The 22,372-nt window shown below is 33.0% G+C and overlaps 1 long non-coding RNA gene across 2 annotated transcripts; it reads left to right on the plus strand.

Annotated features, from left to right (window-relative positions):
* Window positions 1–7,353: 7,353 nt before the first annotated feature.
* LOC128237062 (uncharacterized) lies at window positions 7,354–20,055 on the plus strand. 2 transcript variants are annotated; one of them, XR_008261493.1, is made up of 12 exons: window positions 7,354–7,503; window positions 8,608–8,703; window positions 11,366–11,446; window positions 12,985–13,044; window positions 13,332–13,477; window positions 13,629–13,762; window positions 14,102–14,174; window positions 14,738–14,818; window positions 15,040–15,103; window positions 15,514–15,636; window positions 18,363–19,390; window positions 19,790–20,055. It is a non-coding gene; the product is annotated as an uncharacterized LOC128237062 (long non-coding RNA). The 2 variants fall into 2 exon arrangements; XR_008261492.1 differs by having other exon boundaries at window positions 18,363–20,055.
* Window positions 20,056–22,372: the final 2,317 nt, after the last annotated feature.

Here is a 22,372-nt window from a genome sequence, read left to right on the forward strand (position 1 = left end):
CTCAGACAAGAAGGTTTTAACTATTATCAAACGTCTGAATAAGATCTATTACATTTACAAACACAACAAACACAATTGTTTCAAATTACCTTTCAATTTAATGTTCGTTCATATCAATTTAATGTTTAAGGACGTATTCATAAGAATAATAGAAGAAATTTTAAACACTGTTTTAAAACTAAATCAAATAACTTAACCTTCCAGATTTTAATCAAGTTTTCAAAAGCATGTGTAAATTACATTTCGCTAAAACTTCAACGTTTATAATTAAATACCTTCATTTTGTACATAGAAAACGTCTAGAGTGCAGATTATAGAGGCGTTAGGAACAGTTATGTGTCGTTTCTGCACAAAAATACAAAATTGGTATGCTGGGATAAGGTGCCAAGATGAAAAAGTCGTCTGTTATTAATCACTCTTTTCCACTTTCGGACGATTAGGACATTTGCCACTTACATTGATATATGATGAAATTAATGTTGGATATGTGTTGAATTTAGTGTAAGATCGTGTTATCATAGTCTTTCTATGAAAATGGGTGAAATGAATTAAGATTCTTCACTAAAAAGCCACACATTATTGTATAGTAATAAACATAATAATATAAATAATTTCTAAATTCCCTCTTTTTTGCATACCCCTTTGCTACACCTGGGATCCCCTGTCGCGGTTTCAAATCACTTAACCGTGGAATGTTCTCACATAAATAAACTGGAATTCCTTTTTCAATACACTCGTTTACATTTATTCTACACCATCAAACAGTCAATCAGCAATCTAATTAAGCATAATAGGACGAAATGGGCACAACGTAACGCAATTGTACGTAAAGGAACGGTTATCTGAAATAACAAAAACACAATAATCCAAAGACATACATCATATACACAATGACAATCAAAATAATTCAATTAACATAACAAATAAAGGTTCGCAAAGTATTTTATTGACATTAAGATACTTAAAGTTACAAAAAATGCTCTGAGGTTGTACACCCATCAAAAATTGCCTTAACTAATCTATCAGGACTTTATTTAATGTAAATTAACTTCATTTATAAAAAGATGTTACAAAAAATATAACTTACTAAACATTGGTATGTTTTCCGATTTATTTAACAAAAACTTCATTTAAGTCTTTCCACCCGCACCTTACTTACTGACCAAATATATTTTCACCCGGAGCCCTCGCTGATGCAAGATAATCAAAACCCAAAACAGGTTCATGGACACCATGCTAGATATATTTTGTTAATGTATCTTGCATATCCCGGCCAAATGTTCAAAACAATTCGTCCGATTAGTTTCTGCTATTATTCTTACAATGTATCATTCTCGCTAGCGACATACAAAGCTTGATTTTATTTAAACATAATCCTAGATGTGGCACCCCCCCCCCCCCGCGGTTTAGTTACACCTCCAAGAAATAAGCTCTAAAAATCCGAAAAGTAAACAGAACACAATGCGAAAGATCGTTAGAACGAATAAGCAATAAACACCTACAAATAAAAACGATCATAATGAAAAAATAAAAAAGTAAACTACTGCACAGAGCCAAAGATCACGATGCACATAATTGAAAATAAACTACTGCATGGAGCAAACGACAACGATTAACACAATAATACATAACGAACTACATATAGAGAAAAAAGATGCTGAACACAATTAAAACATATTTCACTAGACATAATTAAAACACCTTACACACAATTAGTAAGAAATACCAATAGTATGTTCAGTTTTTCTGCGGAATGCGCAAACTATAACAAGATAACCTGTTAGTGTTGTACAGCATGAAAAGGTAAGAAAAGGGCAGTTATGATTTTCTAGTCTTATGATATTTATCTTTCGAAAACGTTTCGCGAATATGAACTAAAAAGGTAGATTATTATCGCAAAAAATATTTGTTAACCATGAAACAATTGCAAACGTTATCAAGTTTGTACCAGTTATATGCAACAATAGATCACCTTATTCTTTATGTAAATACTTGTATAAGTATAATGTTCTGGTGTGCTTCTGGAACAAACTTTGATTGGTTGCATTCTGTTGTTGAGGTAAGACTGTAAATTACTGCTTATACTCGACTAGAACGTTTAATGCAATTTCCTCTCCATTTGTCGTCCCATTTTTAGCAGATCCATCTGAGGGTTGTTTTTTACCTTTTAGAAGCCGCAATACAGTCAATACAACACCACTAGCAATTACAAAAACAACCAGTACATTAATCAGCACAATGAGTATTGTTTCACCATATGTTGTCTCAGATTTTTCTTGGTTAGATGCTTCTTGTAGATCATCCATACAAATGAATGCATTTTCAATACTACAGTTTTCTGTCTCAAGATATGTGGTTTTATTGAACAGTGTGATTGATAAACATGACCAAGGAACATTGTCCATGTTTTCTTCATCATCCACAATAACTTTGAAAGGTCGAAAACTGCCAACCATTACCGAAGAATTAAAATAATCTGTCATGCCTGAATTAAAAGGTATAAGGGTTCCGTTGTAAAGCCAACAGTTTCGGTAATGCTCAAGAAAGGTACTTTTTTGTTCGTTGAAACAAAATTCTCCTACCCTAGCCCTAGGTAAACATTTGTTACTTAGATCACTATCAACACGTTGCGTGCATATTCCATATAACGTAGATGAACATTTAGTGTTAAAGTACGATGTGTTTCCACCATGAAACGAAGCCCCAAGGCAGTTGAAATTTGATGATTGCGATCGGACATCAAATGCCAAGTTTCCAATCAGTCTGAAAATGATTATCCCATTGTTTATGTCCATGAATTCAATTTCTAGACAATCCGGTGTATGTGGAAATCTAAAAGAATAATACATACAGAAGCACGAATCTTTGTAAATCCCAAGATATCCAGTTGAGTGTAATATCTGGTCACAAAACACGCTGCATTCGTAAAGGATGTTTGACTGAAATGTCCTGCTCCTTGCAAAAATATGTTTATCCTGGCTGCTAAACCTCATGCAAGTATAAAGAGCTATATATGGTCCAGTTAGAGCCTTCCCTTGTACCCATACAGATTCCCCATCCTTTAACACGCCGTTGTTTACACCAAGTTCACATGTTATATTGATTAATCCATCGAATTTAAGCAATTTCTGTGTAATAAGACCTCCCTGATTATGGCAACTCACTTTTGCATCTGTGTAGTTGTTTAAATGTTCTCTGCTACCTTTAGCAATAGTGAATAAATACGAAATTATCACTAAAACAAACATTTTATTTGGCTGTAGAGTTTCGATTTAATCATTCAGCATTGTCATTAAACTCTATACAGTTAAACGCCTAATGTCGCAAACGTCTCCATGGTAAGCTTGATCTACTTTTAACGGATATCAAAAGATTTGATGTGTACAGATTGCTTCGAGAAAATGGCGACTCAAACGCAAACGAACACTTGCATCTTAATGATATTTCAAAATACTCATGGCAAAAATGAGTCACATAGATGTTCTCAATACACAATAAAAGATTGGACTTCATAAATTCAAATTTCTGTCCGCTTCAAATTCGGACGTAATAGAGGGGGAAATCATGATATAAAACCACAAACTAAGAACTTTGATTTGGATATATCTACAATTGAATTATATAGGTCCCTTATTGATTTAGAAACCGCAACAATTGAATTGGAGACCTGTTCAAATGTGTTGAGTTGGAGATATCTTCACTTTAATTGTAGAGGTCTCCAATTGATTTGGAGAGGTGTCTTATTCAATTGTTGATATCATTAATTCAATTGGACACCTCTTTAGTTCAATTGAAGAGGTCCCTAATTATTTGAAGAGGTCTTCAAATATTTAAGATTTGGTGTTCCATAAAACCACCCATCAGATTTGGCTTTGTAGAAATTTATGTCAAACTCTGCAAGTAAATCTTAGTGAAAGTCATAATATCACCCTTTGATAGCTATTTTAGAGTATATGTCTACTCCTCTCAATGTCGGCTTCACCCCTGCAGAGTTGATAATGGAAAGGTAATTAAGAATCCAGTTTTATAGCATTACTATATGGGATTCAGTTTTAATTTACCCACGCCATGGAAGTATATTGAAATGAACAGTTAACTAAAAGGAGTTCAATTTAGGTTTAAATCGTTTTCCAGTATAAATATATTTAGGACTACATGTATATGGGACCCGGTCTTGATAACTCCAAAATATGAAGTTGGACAGTTGATTAAAGTTTTGGTAAATTGCCTTTTCTTAAAATATCACTTCAAAGTAAGTTTTTATAACTTCGTCTTGAAGGTGAATCCTTATAACAGCTTTCAGCTGGCTATAAGGGATACAGTTTGGGTAAAGTTCATTTAACGGTTATTGCATAATAATATGGGATCCAGTGTTGATCACTCTTAAGCCATGAACGCATATTAAAACTTACAGTTGAATAAAGGGGACAGGGTTTACGTTAAAATTGTTTTCTATGATAAATATTTAGTACAATATGACATCCAGTTTTGATGAGCCATATAACATCGGACAGCTGACTTTAAGGGATGAAGTTTGGGTTAATGTATGCATGTCATGGGTATATCATTACTATATTGGATCCAGTTTGGAGAATTTCAAACCGTGTACCCATACTTAGTACTGCGTGCAGTTGCCTTAAAGGAATGTTGTTATGGTTAAATGAATGCATATCACGGGTATAGTATTACTTTATGGGATCCAGTTTTGATAACTGCAAACCGCACCAAACCAGGGGCGTAGTTTCCTATAGGCCCTGTAGGCCGCGGCCTACACAATTTTCAAAAAAATAAAAAAAAATAAAAAAAATACCGAATCTGCAATTAAAACTTAATTAATATATCGGAAACCAGGGATTTCAAATCTATCGTTTTCCTTTTCACTAAAATACACATTCATACACATTAATGTTACGTATATAATTTGTCGAAATTTGCATACCAGTATTCTGCGCTTTGACGCTGTTCATTACATAAAACATTTATTTAAGGTAAAACATATTGATATCGTTACTCTCATTAACGTTTTTACAACAAAGAAATATACGCTAAAACGCACCCAATACCACCTAGCTAAAACGAAATCCCGGGGATGCATGCCTTCGTGACCCCCCCCCTCCTCAGAAAGTGGCCTACACATATACTTTCGTCAAGCTACGCCCCTGCAAACCATACTAAGTTCTCCGTGCTGTTGGCAATAAGGGACTTAGTTTTCGTAAAATGAATGTAATTGGTAGATCATAATTAGATTGGTTCCAGTTTTGATGGCTGCAAGCAGTATGACCACTGTGCGTGTTAACTGTACAGGGGCAGTTTAAATCATTTAATTTGATTTTTGATTTTTTTTAAATGTGTAGCCTCACTGACTAAAAGGGATCCAGTTTGGTATTATTTCCTTATCTGCCCCAAATCTATAATTGGATCCGATTTGGATAACTACAAACTATGAAGGGTGTAAATTAATTTTCCAAATGAGTTTATGTTATTTGTGTTTAAAATATCAAAATGAAGCCTTATTTAAATTTACTAAATATGTAACCTTATTGTTTCAATTTATTTTCTGCATTATGTAAACTGTGATTTACATGCCATATAACATGACCCTTGATTGGAAATACAATTTATCTTATCTTATCTTATCATGAAGGCATTCAGGTTAAAGTTACGGAAAAGTAAGAAATATAATTCATAATCATAACTCTAAAACAGCGATTGTACTATTATAATTTTAACTATAACAATACTATCAGGAATGATTGCGAATACCGGGTACCGGTAACTGGACTTTTGCACCAACCTTCAGAATGGTTTACGTTAATCAAAAAATCGAATCCCTAAAACTAGATTTCGTTTCCCATAACACTTGCCTGCTCGTAAGTGTATAGAAAACTAACTTTGGAGGAAACACGTCACTCCTAGTCTCAATCACTCGGACGCAATAATGTAAGTGACGATAAGAGCACCATATCAGATGCAAGCATCCTGATGCTTGAACAACAGGAGGAATTAAGTGACCTTAGGTGAGAATATTACAAATATGGGAAAGATGTCGACTTAGTAACTTGCAGATAACCCTGTAATCTTTCTTGTTTTTTTGAAACCTATTTTATTGCATTTCCAAGTAAACTAAATCTGCATTTGAAGCAATATTCTAAAAATTAAGAATTTATAGGTCTTTGCAAATATTCACTCCCACAGCCATAATTATGTGTCTTTTACAAGAAAAGGAGAAAGCTGATAATTTTGACATATTATTAACTTGAAAGCACTTTGAAGTGTCCGTCTTAATGTCTTGATGCTATACCTAGGTAATGATTACAAAATAGTCATTGAAAGACGCAATGTTTAATTATATTATGCTTGAAAGCAGTTTTGCTTTGTGACTCCATGCATTTTTTTTAAATATCAAAATCCACGAATGCTCATAACAAAACTCTTGAAACAGTTTTAAATGTAGTAACTATACTATTGGAATGAACTAATGGTAAGATGTAATTTTTTACGACTGGATAATTGCGACAAGCGCTTAAATGGCCCAGTATTTTTCCCACTTTTAACCCTGTGATAGGGGAAAAATTACGCCATGTTGGCAAACAGGGGAAAAAGCATAAGTTGATTCATATAATGTTTTACTTCTTTTTATACCTTGTATTTAAGAAACCTATCAACATTTTCATGCATGGCACGATTTTCCTACATTTGATTAATGTTAAGAGGTCAATGCTCCAAAAAATATTAAAGGGATGTTTTTACCTGGGTATACATATATACTATATCAAGAGGGGCATGGCATTTTGGCCCCAAAAAGGGCCGAAACAAATAATCACTGTGCCTTCCACAAATCAAATGGGATGGTGACTGCTAACATTTAAAAAAAACTTAAAAATATGTTTTATTTAATTTTTATGTACATGTATTTTATATTTTAAACATGAAATAAAAACAAATTATTACATAGATACATTAAGATAACAATTTCTCATAAATGCACTTTTAAGTGATTCCAAGGGAGCATGTGACCCTTGCAATTAAGAAAAAAGGAAATACTTGAAAATTGCAGTTTCACTGGGTGACTAACAATAATTTGATTTTAAAACAGAACCACAGATACCTGTTAATCAAATAGGTTTAAATTCTTGCTTCAGACCAGTGGTTTATATTTACCTTAAAAGTGGATGTACCATGATGTAACATGGACACATTGTGTGGCAACTTGCACATGACATGTAGTTGCCCATAAACAATTCACAGTACCTTGTATATGTCAGGTTATTTAAATTTCAGAATAAGTTTTTTAATATTGTGTTTACAATGCATGATAGTCAATTGAATAGTTACTATGGTTTGCAGAGATGCGTCAGACATATTTTGATTGTGAGGGGTGAACACTACCAATGGTCTGGAAAGGCAGCAAAGGAGTTTAAATAGAACTACTTGGCCAACTATACTATGGGCTCATTGAACAATATGGTCACTACTAAATTTCCTTCCGGAACGCTACATAAGGTAACTTACTTAATGATATTCATTGTCCAATCATTACCAAATGTAAACGGAGTACATATGAATGGTCATAATAGCCCCGAGCACGTTCGATAACCAGACATATTGCTTCAGACATTCGAAAGTTACGCCCTTTATTAATAGATATTAGCTACATTCATTGTGGTCTGATCAATAACTTAACGAGCCTTTGTCTAATCATCACTAAATTTGGTCATAATATTTATGGAAAGACTATCTCAGTCCGTAATTGATAACCAGTCACGTTATCTCAATCATTCCAGATAAACAGACTTTGATTTACAGTAACTACACTCTAAATTTGGCGTAACCAACAACCACTTGTCACACCATTTGTTGTCCTATGAATGGGTAGGCATATTTTGCGAGTGGGCGCTTTTGTCAGTACATATAATGTGTGCGATTTTGAAGCACAACTCCTCCCACATTTAAGCATGTTTTTCTTTCACATTTTGAAATTATATATGTTGAGACGGATTGAAAGTCCACGAAGAAGTAAAACAAATAAGTAAGATTTGGGCCGCCTCTATAAGAAATATTTTGCTTTTGATTAAGACAAAGTTGATGATGAAGACTTCTATGTCGATCTGCTATCAGTTAATAGGCCCACCATAAGAAGGATGAGACCATTATTGTTGTTACATGTGCCTCTCAAGATGCGTAAGAAACGAGGTGAGAAAAGAAAACACAGTATTTCGGGGCAAAATTTTATAAATAAGTTGATGCATTATACTAGGAGTTTATTAGGGCAGGTGCATGTGTCAGTATCTGGCGAAAGTGCATTTACAACCCAAAATAATCTTTGAAAATCTTCTATTGGTTCAGGCTGTTGAGTAAATATATCAAATGCTTATTCCATTGTAAAAATAATTTTTGACTTACATTACACAAGCATGAAAATTTAATGATGACCATTGCTACTGTTTTATTTTGTTCAAACAAATATCAAATTTAATTTGCATTTAAATCATTTCATGGTCTTTTTTCCCTGTAATCAAGGTGTAATTTTAAAGAGGGTAAGCAATTCCGACCATCTATGGCCTTTTTATGGTGATAAATATGTTACATTTATGTTATCATTTTCAGTTCTGAAGACTGCTGTGAAGGCTAAAACTCATGTATCATCTGGTGTAAAGATTATCCCTCAGGATAGTGTGCTGACCGTGTCTGTTAACAAAACAGGTGATACTGATATTATTTATCATTACAGCTTTAAAACTTTTACATCATTAACATTTAATGTTGTTAGATGAATCAGAAGATAAATTGCTTTAAATAAGTAAAATTTGTAACCTAAGGGTCATCTCTATCTATCTGACTTTGAGGGCGTTGGCCTTTTTACTAGTATATGAAATGGTATGTTTTTTTTTTAAGTATAATCATTGACATAACATCATCTAGAAAACTTCAGTACAAGTAATAAATTTATTATTATTTTAATACAACTTTGAAGAAGTACCTCATGTTTGACTAGTTCTTTAAATTCCATCACACATATCTATATTGAATTACATTACGATTATTGTTATGCATTTTGATTAAAGCTATGTCAAATCCTTCCTGAAAATTTGCTGAAGAAGAAGAGTGCTGTGTTAGACATTGAAAAATAATGAGTGTTATTTAAACCTGTAGAAGATGATGACCTGTTGATGTCTGGTCCAACAATTGATGCCTTGATTGGGAAAGCAGGCAGATGTATACTCATAACAATTATATCGTTTTGTATATATATGTATACTCCTACAGGTTCTGTATATACATGTAAGAGTCATATTATCGCGTTGAAAGAAAATAAAGAAAGAGTTTAGTATACATCTTTCCATTGTTCTGCCAAATTTAAACATGTTACACTAATTGGTATATGCATTTTGTAATGTATTTATTCACAAAGGCTGATAGGGAATACTTTTCTTGCTCGACTATGTTGACTTTTAAAAACAGACTTAATTTAGAAATTTAATATTATAACTATTGTTAATCAGTTTGTCTCCATTATTATATACAATATTGCGGAGTAAACGCCTTCCACATAGATCAGAGATTGGAATGAAATATCATAACCATGAAGTGTAGATCTGAATGAAGCATTAGTTTTGTGTCTAGCATAACTCTAAACTCTGAAAGGTGTTATTATGTAGAGCGATGACAGTTTACAGGAATGTTTATAAGTAATTCGATCACTTGAAGATTTGTTTACACATTGACCCAAAACCTGTATGCAGGAGAGCCTAGTGTTGTTATTTCTTTAGAAGAAAAATAAAATGAGCTGGCAGCTGCTGAAGGTAAAACAAATATTGAGTAATAAATGTTGATGTTTTAATCACTTAAGCAAGAAAAGTTTATTGTGATATTTAAGGGTTGTTTACTGTATGTTATCATGAGTTGTACATCACTGTGAGCTGTTGTTTCAAACGACATCTCATAGTGCAAGGGCAATTTTGTTAAAAAAAACCTTTCCTTAGAAATAAATTCTTCTTTAATACCAGCGAGCTTCCTTAGTAACCACTGAGTTCCGAAGCAAACAATGTGCAAAAATATATCAATGATGGCATGATATTCTATATTGTAACTTGGGTCACATATAATTATAATTTAATAATATTTATTGGTCGTTGTGATTACATCTTGAAGCTCAAACTCGTGTTGGTCAATCTCATATTCAGTAATAACTTAGTAACTGTTTACATCAGATTCTGTGCAACCACTCTGATCAAACCAGGGACATAAAGACCTTTTTATTTTTAAGTTATTTTTAAGTTATATCTTGTGTAATTCATGTAAGTTTCTTGAAATATTCGATAATGTTCTGAACAAGTAATTCATTTTTTTGGAAAATAATATTGTTAAGTTTGCTTAGAAACACATGACGGGTGCTGCTGAACGCTTTGCACTTATCAACATGGCTAATCACAACATAATGAGGCCGGAATTGGCGAAGAACGTTATGGTATTCGAAGATATATTAATGATATGTTTAGATTTAGTATTTATAGAGAGATTCCAAACTAACAAAGGCACCATACTGAATGGAAGAAAAATTGTATGTGTACAACCTATAATATGAAGGGAAACGAAACACATTTTCATATGAAAGGGAAACATACTGTATTTGCCATTATTGTTTTCCAATTTCTTTAATATTATCATTTTCTTTTGCCCGGATCAAACACAAATACTACTGGAAAGAATTGAATAACACTTGGAACTTATATTTGATTAATAGTGATGTGAAGTCGTGTGTGCTGCAAGAATTGTAACTATATGGCACTCTTTTTCAGAGTTATCTGCACAGACTCTTGCTTAAAAACTGCTTAAAGCAATTGAAACTTGGTACAGAGATAGATAGTGGTATTAACTTGCATGATTTGTGGTACTTTATTTGCAGAGCTACATTTTTATAATGCAAACATTGTTCAGACACTTACTCATTAAATTACTTTAATTAATTCAAATTTATTAAAACTTAGTACATGTCATATCAGCGTTTTGAAAATAATAACCGATATACCCCCTCCTTCAATATTATCTTTCTTCAACTAAGCTCTCATTTAAGTGGACTTTTCGAAGGGGTGTTTTAAAAACAACAATTATTGTTTGCAGTTAAATCTGTATGTTATTATTTGACAGATAAAACCTAAACTTGCTTTGCCTGATCAAGTTTAGTGTTCTTACCTGTTGCTGTCCAAAGTGTGGAATGATGACGGTATTGAATCGGTAATCATACACAAATAGTGTACCATAAATTTATCTTTTGTTTAAGTAATTTGGGCTGAAAAATATTATTGCCTTCACTTATTTCTTCTTTTTTAAACAAAGATTTCTAGTACATAGCTCACTGTTGCAGATTCCATGCGCTGATTGTAGTAGATCCTATCATTTCACCAATTACTGTGTTGAAGTAGATGTTGAAGGACTGGGAGATTGGGTAAGATTATGCTGCAATCTCTGCATATTGAACTACTAGGTAGCTTACAATATCTACTTTTTGATGTACAAAACATTCTTCAGTTATAACAAGTAGCTAATGAGGCTGTACAAATTAAGCAAACGTGGATTTATTATTAAGCAAACGTGGATACTATCAAGAAATGTAAGGTTTTGTGTTTTGTAGAGTTTTACCGTTCGTTAAATTGTAGATTTTGTTATTTATTAGTGTTTCATATATAACAGTGGCATGTGATTTATTGCACAGAAGTTTGCAGAGAACTACTTTCCTCAGTCTATCAGAAAAAAGAGAGTTATTTTTTTAACTCCAATAACCATCTGACTATCTTTTCAAATACAGAAATGTAATACAAAGCCGCAATGTTATTTGATGTATATGTCTACATAGTTTGTCAATATTGTATGTTGAAATTATAGTATTCCAATCCCACAGGATTCCCTGATAGAACAACCGATGGCAGCAGATGCTCATACAACAAAAAAGCAAAATGATGCTTAGCCTTATCAAGTTTAGCCAGTAGGCCCATACATGCTGGCAGAACAGACGTCAGCATGATGTTTATGCACAGAACCCACTGATGAAAGGTGTACTCATATAATACCGTTAATGAAACAGAAAAGATCAGAAAAACCTGTTGTACCCCTTCTTTAATATTATCTATCTTCAACTAAGCTCTCTTTTAAGTGGAGTTTTCGAAGGGGTGTTTGGAAACAACAATTATTGTTTGCAGTTAAATCTGTATGTTATTATTTGACAGATAAAACCTAAACTTGCTTAGCCTTATCAAGTTTAGTGTTCCTAACTGGTGCTTCCCCAAGTGTGTGACTGTGGATGATGGTATTGAAACGGTAATCATACACAACTGGAATAGTGTACCTATCACTAATTGTCCTTTTGATAAAGTAATTTTGGCTTAAGAATATTATTGCCTTCACTTATTTCTTCTTTTTTACTTATGTTTTCTAGTACATAGCTAACGGTTGCAGATTCCATGCGCTGATTGTAGTAGGTATTATCATTTCACCAATTACTGTGTTGAAGTAGATGTTAAAGGACTGAGAGATTGGGTGAGATTCCGCTACACTCTCTGCAGAATGAACTGCTGGGTAGCTTACAATATGTACTTTTTGATGTATAGAACATTTGATGATGCATTGTTTTTCCTTTATAACAAGTAGCTAATGAGGTTGGACACATTAAGCAAACATAGATTTACTATTAAGATTTTACAAAAACAATTAACATTTATTACAGATAATATAGTATCAAATAAATTATTTGGTGTCTAGCAAATTATATTCTTTTATTTTGTATGCAATGATTGTTTATATTTTAGGTGAAAGATGGCCTTCAACTAAACCCTAATCAGATATGACTATAAATGTGTGTTAACTATTATTTATGACGTATTTTGTTCCGATCTGTATGCAATAGCCCATTCAATCTACTTGTAATAGTGAAAGAAGCTAGTGAAAAAACTGATACCTCCACAAATCATAATTTGTAACACATTTTAGCCCCAGATACTAAGACAACAAGACAGGGCTACCAACACAACAATCCAACTATCAAGAAATGTAAGGTTTTGTGTTTTGTAGAGTTTTACCGTTCGTTAAATTGTAGATTTTGTTATTTATTAGTGTTTCATATATAACAGTGGCATGTGATTTATTGCACAGAAATTGCAGAGAACTACTTTCCTCAGTCTATCAGAAAAAAACAGAGTTATTTTCTAAGTCCAATAACCATCTGACTATCTATTCAAATACAGAAATGTAATACAAAGCCGCAATGTTATTTGATGTATATGTCTACATAGTTTTTCAACATTGTATGTTGAAATTATAGTATTCCAATCCCACAGGATTCCCTGATAGACCAACCGATTGCAGCCGATGCTCATACAACAAAAAAGCAAAATGATGCTGGCAGGACATTTGCCCGAAGTCCAAAAGGTGTCAGAAGGACAGTCGACATAGGGGCGCGTATAATTTGCTTAAAGTGCCAAAGGTAACTTTGATATCTGACTATATTGAAGGGCAGTTGCATATTTTATTCACCAAATTAGTATTACTGATATGTTTTGGTTATGTTTTAAAAATATAATTAGTTATTATGCACTTGTGAAATTATTATATCAGTAAAATGTCATTTCTTTCAGAGGTAAAAAAACACATTTTGATAAGAGGACTACCAACAAAAAACCAGTAGAGGACCAAATAAGCCAGTAGGCCCACACATGCTGACAGAACAGACGCCAGCATGCTGTTTATGCATATAACCCACTGATGAAAGGTATAATACCGTTAATGAAACAGAAAATATCAGAATAGTTCTGTCAATTGGTAAAAACATCTGACTTCATTGTTTTTTGCTTTTGAATATTGATTTAAAATTCAATTCAAATGTTATTACTGACAATACTGGGAGTGTGATATAAATTGGTTTGAGGTTACATCCTGGGTGCATTTGCCGTGATCCTGATGTAACACCTGCAGATGGCTCCATCACCTTCTTGTGTGATGCATGGCTAGAAGTAATACACAATGCAAATATTTTGATTTCTGCATTGCATTCAAAATAAGTTCATAGCATACCTGTGTATGGAATGATGGAATTACTGTTCTATTTCAGATGGCACTCGTAAAGTCCTGGCCTGTGGAATAACTGTAATACGTTTATCGATGCATGTGTACTCAGTAATGATGTAACTACAATACCTTTGACTATTACTGAATTGTTAAGTAGTATACTGTCTGTTGAGTCATTTGAAAACACAATATAGAGGACAGATATTGTATTAATGGTAAACGATAAACAAAAGGTTTCCGAATAATGGACCAAAGGGCTCACTGATTTGATCGTCAAATAGCAAGGTTAATAGATTATCGGCTAGATCCTTGAAACGTTCGATAATGTTTTAAGCAATGTTCTTGGAAACTGATGGAAACATTTAAGTTATAAGTTTTAATCTCTGAAATATATATATTTTCGTAAATAAAAAGGAGTAAGCCAGATATTTATTTTTTTTCTATACTTATTTCATACCTATTTTATTCGCAAAATTATAACTGTAATTAAGTGAAGAAAAAGTTAATACTGTACTCATGTACAATTGTTCTTAGAAATTTAATGGCATGATTATTTCTGAATGATTGACCATACATGTGTTAAAGTATAAAAAACATGTCAAAAACTAGTGGTAAAATTATTTATTAAAATATGGTTTTGACTTGTATACACGTCAATTTATGTCATAGTTATTTTCAGTCAGGATAAATTCTACAGCAGCCACTACAATATTGATGTTATAAGCAGAGAGTTTGGAAACTTGTTCAATGAAGAGTTTGGGTAAGAAATACTCAACTATGATATACCTTTGTAATTGAGGTCAATGCTGATTTTTTATAGCTCATAGAAAAATCTACTTGGTTTGAGACATGTAAAGATAAACAAATTGTGAAATTAGATATAAGGATTAATTGATCAAGATGCAAATAAGGCCTCCTTTTTCAAGTAACTTGAAATATTCAAGTCTGACTAAAATTAATGTTGCTTTCACTTCCTGACAGATTGGCAGAGTGTTACTTGTCAAGGGTGTTAAAGAAGGAAGCTATGATTTCCATTCTGCAAATGGTTAGAGTTATGTTGTTTAGTTATACACACACTGCATGTGAATTACTATTATTATATGCTGTTTGGAGCGTTTGTGATGTGTATTGGGATAACTTATGGCGGTCTAAATAAAACTTGGTTGTACATGTTTATTGACACCATATTTCAGTTCAGATTAATAACCTGCCAATTGCAGCATGGCCTTTTTTACTTCATTTACTTTGTCTTCAATCTAACTCAAATATTAATCATTTTTGTATAAATGTAATTGGTTATAAGGGATCAAAAATGAATGATGTGTATGACTATTAAAGACCATATCATTTTTGAAAAATTCTAGCGTTTATGTCTGTCATATGTCATATATTATGATAATGGTGTGAATAAATCAGACATGTACATGATTCAAAGATACGCATTTTCAATTTCAGCACTCTATTGTCAGTTATCAGGAGGCGGAAGCAAGAAAGGAGGCAGAGAGTACAAACAACAGAAAAAAACATGTTTGCTCGGATAGTTCCTATACATTGTAAATGAGGGCATGAAGTGTGATGGTAAAACTTTATATTTTTTTATCATAATCTTGAAACAGCATTTGGTATAAGTTTGCAAATCCGGTTTATTTGAAAATATATGTTAATATTATTAAATATATCATCTTCAAAGTGGTGCATATTAAGTTTGGATGAACAATATGAAATTATTTCAATAACATTTAAAAATAATTGTAGAAGTATGAACATTTTAATTCCAAAATAAATTTCTCCCGGCCATCAATTGGATTGTTTGGTCTCTCGCGGGGTTTGGGCAAACTCCAATTAGAGAATTTTCCATATTTGGGGAAAATGATAATGGAAAATAATCAAAAACTTGAAAATGAATATGGAACAGAAAATAAATAAAAAAGGAATCTGATTAAGTCGGATGCACACAAACTCAACATTGTACCATTGAGAAGTGTGCCATATTTTGAGAATTCTTCCCATGTAATGCTTTGTTCTATAGTTTATAGTTTAGATGTAAGTATATGTATAAACACACTTTTTTATAAAATTGTTCTTTATAATTGATATTTAGAAAAGAAAGGGAATACGCCAAACTGGACCTTCCAGATGAAACTGTTTAAATTGTACCTGTATTTGTTTTAGATGAAGATTTTAAGCCAAATAGTTCAACTGATATTGTGCAAGGTTGAAACAATCAGATGATCCGATTTGAAACAGTTTGGATTTTTAGCTTACTTCCTAATCTTTAAAGCAAACAACAAACAACGTTCCCATTGTGTAAACAATGACTATTACTGTTTTGAATACTTTTTACTCAATCAACATGGCCATGTTTAATTTCATTTTATTGTATCAATCATGATATAGATATTTAATAAAAAACAGAGCAAAATAGGCCAACTAACGACACCACCGCATGGACAGCTAATGATCCAGCATGCCAGCTGTGGAACCACCTAGTATAGTATGGCCCCATATCGTCTGGCGTTCAACCTAACTGCCGTTATTTGCTTGATATTATAAGTTCAAACGGAGACTGTTAGAATGTTGAAAATTTTGTTATTAAACCAGTTCCTCAACAATTTCTCTAAATATACATGAACTGACCAACTCCATAAAGTGAAAAATACTTTTTGTTAATAGGTTTATGTAAACACTGCTTTCACACATAATGACATGATGGTAATCAAAATCGTGTGACTGTATTCAAAATCTTGAACAAAATAACTAATATATCATCTGGATTTGAAATTGTCATTTCTTTAAAGATAAAAAGTAACAAGATGCAAATGATGTGAATAAAATTAATTTCTGAAAAAGTGGTATATAGCTAAAATCCAGATAGTTTTCGTACATGATGGCAAGGAACTTTTCGGTTGTTTTTCTAGTATGAAATAAAGCATTTCAGGCACATTGCTCCATGCTTCTCTTAACACAGCCTCTGTAGTTTCAAGAAAAATACTTCTTACCATGTAGAAAGAGTTCTGGGTTCAAATCCCAGCGGTGGCAAACTAGAAATGCATTTTGGAGCTTATAAATTGTTGTCAGTTCTTTACAAAACCTGCAAAGAGTCTAAATTTCATTGCAATAATTGAACATATTTTTTTAATGTGTTCTAAATATAACACAGCCCAAATCACACTATTCTTCTATTTACTATTGTTTATCGATTTGTATGCCCCTTAAGGGCAGCATATAGAAATTTGACCCTCCATCTGTCACCGTGGTTTCCGATCAAACACTTACGCCCTGGGCCTGAGAATTTGTGGTCAGGTTGGTCATGACCAGCACAATAATTATATTTACATTAGTGAGGTCTGTGTATCAAGTGTAAAGGTTGTAATGACTTTGAGCTGAAAATCTGCTTCCGATCAATAACTGAAGAATACTCGGATTCAGAAACTTAACTTGGTCAGCTGGTTGGTGACGATCAGCAAACAACTCATATTGACATTGAGCTCAGTTGGTAAAAGGTTAAGGTCACTAACTGATAAATACATGGGCCGCGGAAACTCATACTTTCTAGGCAGACTGAACACTTTCAGCGGATAACACATTTTGATAATGGATAGCAGGATTTAATCCTGGCAATTATATCTCTACCATTATGTCAAGTGTTCACATACATACAGATTCAGTATTCCCCGACAACTTCCTTTAAAAGGGCAACAGATACAAGTTTACATCATCCATATTTTCGAGTAACTTATGGTGTTTAAATATGCTCTTACATTGAAATATCATATACTTTCATGTACTGTTTTATAAAAGCAAGTAATCAAATGTAAGTGTGTATTGCAAATTCAGAAATTAAGATGTATCGCTTTCACTGTGCAAAACATAAGTAAGACTTAGAATTCAGATTTCAAGGAAATGTTTAACTTTTTTGATTAATCAAAAGACCACATTAAGAGAGATCATCCAATTTAAATATAATTTGCACTCAAGCGCATTTATCGCCCCAAACCTTTCTTTTGTCGTTTGTGAAACCAAAAATAAAAAGCGTCTTGTGGCAGTATAATAAAGAAACAAACATGTAAAACTCTATATCTGAAATTTTTTATTGAGTTGTTGGCATTCAAATTGGAAATGAGCTAGGTCAAATTAGTGTTCTTGGGTTAGCTATATTTGATTTCAAAATCTAAATTCTTCACTAATATTCGGACAAACTGAGATTTTGACCTACTACTTTTCACATTTTCAACACATCTTTATAACAAAATATTTATAATTTTGATTCCTTGACCGGAACATGTTGCCCATATTTATTTCAGTATCTGAAAAAGGAACAACACAACCAATCCACAACGAGTTCAATGTGGTAAGGTTTGTCAACGACATTTTCTTGTCTAGTTAATATTCTAATGTATACAAGCCTTTTTTATGAAGAAGCTGTTTGCTTTCAGCAAAACATTTTAAGTAATTCACAAACTGATGCATTGATTTACAAGAACATTTCCGTTAGATATACATGTACATCTATTGTGCTCAAATACAATTATTTAGACATTGAACAGCCCCCTGTTTGAACTATAAGACAAATAATAATCTGAAGTGTTTTTGTTTTTCTGTGCTTCTTTTTAATTCAGCTGAACTAAACTAGACACTGTTTCCATAGAAACGTCCAATTTGCGACAATTTGGTAACGTCTGCGTTTGAAAAATTCAGTAACTATTTGTTTTCATTTGTTAGTTTCTTGAAGAAAGATAAAAATATTTACTGTTGTTCAAGTAGATTGAATGTTACTTATGCAATTGCATCTGGTCATTTACATTTTGCAATATCTTTGTTTAATATTTCACAGTTAACTACTTCCTATTATTGAATTTCTTCTACCAATTGAAGATCAGGTCAATAAAATACAGGTATTGAATTTTGACCAAAAACGATTTTTCAGTTTAATGTTTCTCTGACCCCAATTAATCAAATACTATATCCATGCAAGTGCTTGAATTTAATGATTTTCTGTGCAATGTAAATTTCGAAAAGAATATCGTGTTTTTGTCTGTACATTTGCTAACTCCCATTAAAGAAAGTGCACGAACGGGCACAGCTCCTACAAAATACGACTATTCAGCTGATATTTACAAACTCAATTCACATAAACGCTGGTAAGTCTTTGCATCTTGTTTTAAAAAACATGGTACAAAACATTATGAATATGACTTCTAATTGTTTGATAACTGACCATGATGGAAGCGGCTTGGACGACCGGTAGAAATAGGGGTCGATGGGAGTATTTACAACGGATGGACAGTCTCCGGTGCTATGACCTGGCTGAGGGTTATTTGTTCCTTAAAAGGTAAGTGTTCATGTGTACTTTTAGACAAAGGGTAAGCTATGTGTCCACTCAAAATGTAATCTGTTCATAGTAAAAACTTTTGTTTTCATGTAAAGCATCAAATATTACATTGTTATGTATAATAATTGAAAGTTGTTTCAAACAAATCTCCTTACATAACTTGGCAATGATGCATTGTAATTGCATAACATTGACTTACTCCAAGAATATTTTGGGTTCAACTTTTTAGGTGTCTATTTACTGATCGTGAGTGTGTTCATCAAAGCAATTTATATTGACCTGGACAAATGGTTGGATGTAATTTATACATGTATTTATATAAGTTTATTAGTTTGATCGAGTGGCTACAACTTTTTCAACAGCAGCAACTTTCGAAGTACCTCCTTCTTTCTATCTCAGGACAACCGACATCAAAGGACAAAAACCTCCTAGAGACAGCAAATAAAACAACACGATCTTTCCGTCAGTTTGTCTGTAGTTAAGTTTTTATTCCAATTAAATATATATATGCATAAATGTTCTCTACAGGATGAATGTCCTGATCACATTGTTTATTATATATTGTTTGTGGAAATTGTTAACATGCATGATTGAATTTCACATGTTTACTAGGTTTCTATTCATAAAACATCTGAAGTTATTTCCTAACTAAGGCTTTTTGATTATTAAAACAAATCATATTAACCTATTAAACACCATGAACAAGTATCTTACACCCACGTGTGTACTTTACATAATAGTATAATTAGCTCCAAATTAGGAAGATGACTTATTACGGTAATTGTAATATTAACATGTTGTGAACAGATACAAAAACTGCCTTTTGAAATTAGCTTTTTGATTTAATTTCAAATCTTTAATACTGTGAAAGTTTTATGAACGTCAATACTCTTGGTGTTATTCATTGAAAACACATAGTGACATGCAGCGTTTCTTATAAAATCTTTGGCTGTTCTCAACTGTGAGTGTATTTACTTAAATAGCACAACATATTAATTTCAGAAGGTCAAGAACATGGTAACTGTGAAAGTCAAACACTGTTGGACCTATGTCTGTAATGTCCATGTTCAAAGGAAGTTAATATCATTACTGACATCGTTGGGTTTTTATTGATACATGCCCATGGCACATGTTGTAACGCGCTGTGCTCATTTTATACATGTGTAATAAATAAGCAAATTAACCCTGTTTAGGGTCACAATGCAAGGGCCCAAAGGAATATGAACTATAGCCACAAACATAATAACATCATATACGAAACACAAACATCCAAAACAAACTTACACCACATACACAAATACAAATACCACAAACAAACAATACACTCATCAAAATTGCTTTACCGTTAAATGATGGGATTACCGCCTTGAAACTGTCAATGAAACATGGGTTCACTGGAACTCGAGTCTGCTGAGGGTTTAAAATATTTAGCATGGCCATAACTTCACCCTTGTTCCATCATTAATCAATAATTACTAATAAATCAAAATATATAAGCCTCTTCAGAGCTCGGATGAACATGAAATCAATGAAGAATAACACACAAAAAGGATAAACTGATAAATAAATTATAAGTACTCGACGACTGAGAACCATCATTACCTGTAAATGAAGGAATCGAGTCGGGGGAACAGTGCTAGCTCTTAAGAGGTTAAAACTACATTAATAGAAAATGTATCATTAGGGTGTCTAGATTCACCCAAACATGTGTCTACAACAGTGTCTGTTTTTCTCATTCAATTAATTACAAATTGATTTAAAATATTGATCTGACATCAAAAACCATTGTTATGTTTCTTCGTGTTATCATAAATAATTTGTCGGAGAACCAGTCTCGAAATATTGTGTGTTTTTTAATCGTCTTGAAAGTAACATATTTGATGTCGAGTCTGTGTTAATATGCTAACGCGTTTCCTTGGACAATAATTAATTTCATAAATGTTTCACGCTGGATGAAGACTCAAAGTATTTTCTGGTATTTATGAATATACTATTTTTCCATTGTATGATTATAATGTTGTCCCTACCTGAACGCCAAGGTGCTTGTGTACTAAGGTAATATCTTAAACGATATAAAGCAAATTCCCAGTCTGTTTTGTTCTTCAATCAGGCTAGCATGCTTCAGAATATATTTAAAAGGTAATAGATATATAGACACTTTGCTAGGCGAACCAATGCCATGTAATGATTATTATAAACTACCCAAACCCCAAGGTCCGTGTATACTAAGTGTATCTTGCCAATAGCTTAAACGGTCAACATCACATTCTCCGTCCATTAGGATGTCGGCTTTCAAAAGATGGATTTAAGCTAATAGCTACATACGACCATCAACAGCACACTTCCTCAACAATCTCCCTTCGTATTCTTACACCATATAATTACAACTGCCGATTGTCAGCCTGCTCAACATCACAACCATCTACAGTATCGATATCAATGTACACATCATTGCCATGGTCCAAAATGAAAATTGAAAAGAACACAACAGGAAAAAAAATACCAAAGGGGTTTATTCTACCTTTTGCTTGTTTAGTTATTGCATCCGGCTATATTTACACTTTAACAAACCCATAGAACGTTAACAGTTTGCGCGAGTTGAAGAGTGCCGCTTTCTTCTCAGTGTTGGCTAGGTTGCCATTGTCTCTGTATCTCTGTATGGAACAGGAACATGCTTTGATAGAGGAGTCCACCAAAACATTAGGCTCATCAGGAAGATAATGTATCGTCTCTGCAATAGGACTGTTTCGGAACACATGTGTATCATGAACATACCTTGTCCATCCAGTGAACACACCCAGAAACTTCAGACTGCTTTCAAACCCCACATGAAAATCCTTTTCTGTTGGTGGTCCGATGGTGTACCAGTTATTATGATATGGGTTCAAAGGCCACAACAATACCAGGAAACCGACACCTGGCAAGAAATGCCTCTGCAACTTCATTACGCCATCTCTTATTGCTGAACAGTAAATGATGTCC

This window comes from Mya arenaria, chromosome 6 (assembly GCF_026914265.1).
Source record: "Mya arenaria isolate MELC-2E11 chromosome 6, ASM2691426v1".
Classification (NCBI taxonomy): Eukaryota; Metazoa; Mollusca; class Bivalvia; order Myida; family Myidae; genus Mya; species Mya arenaria.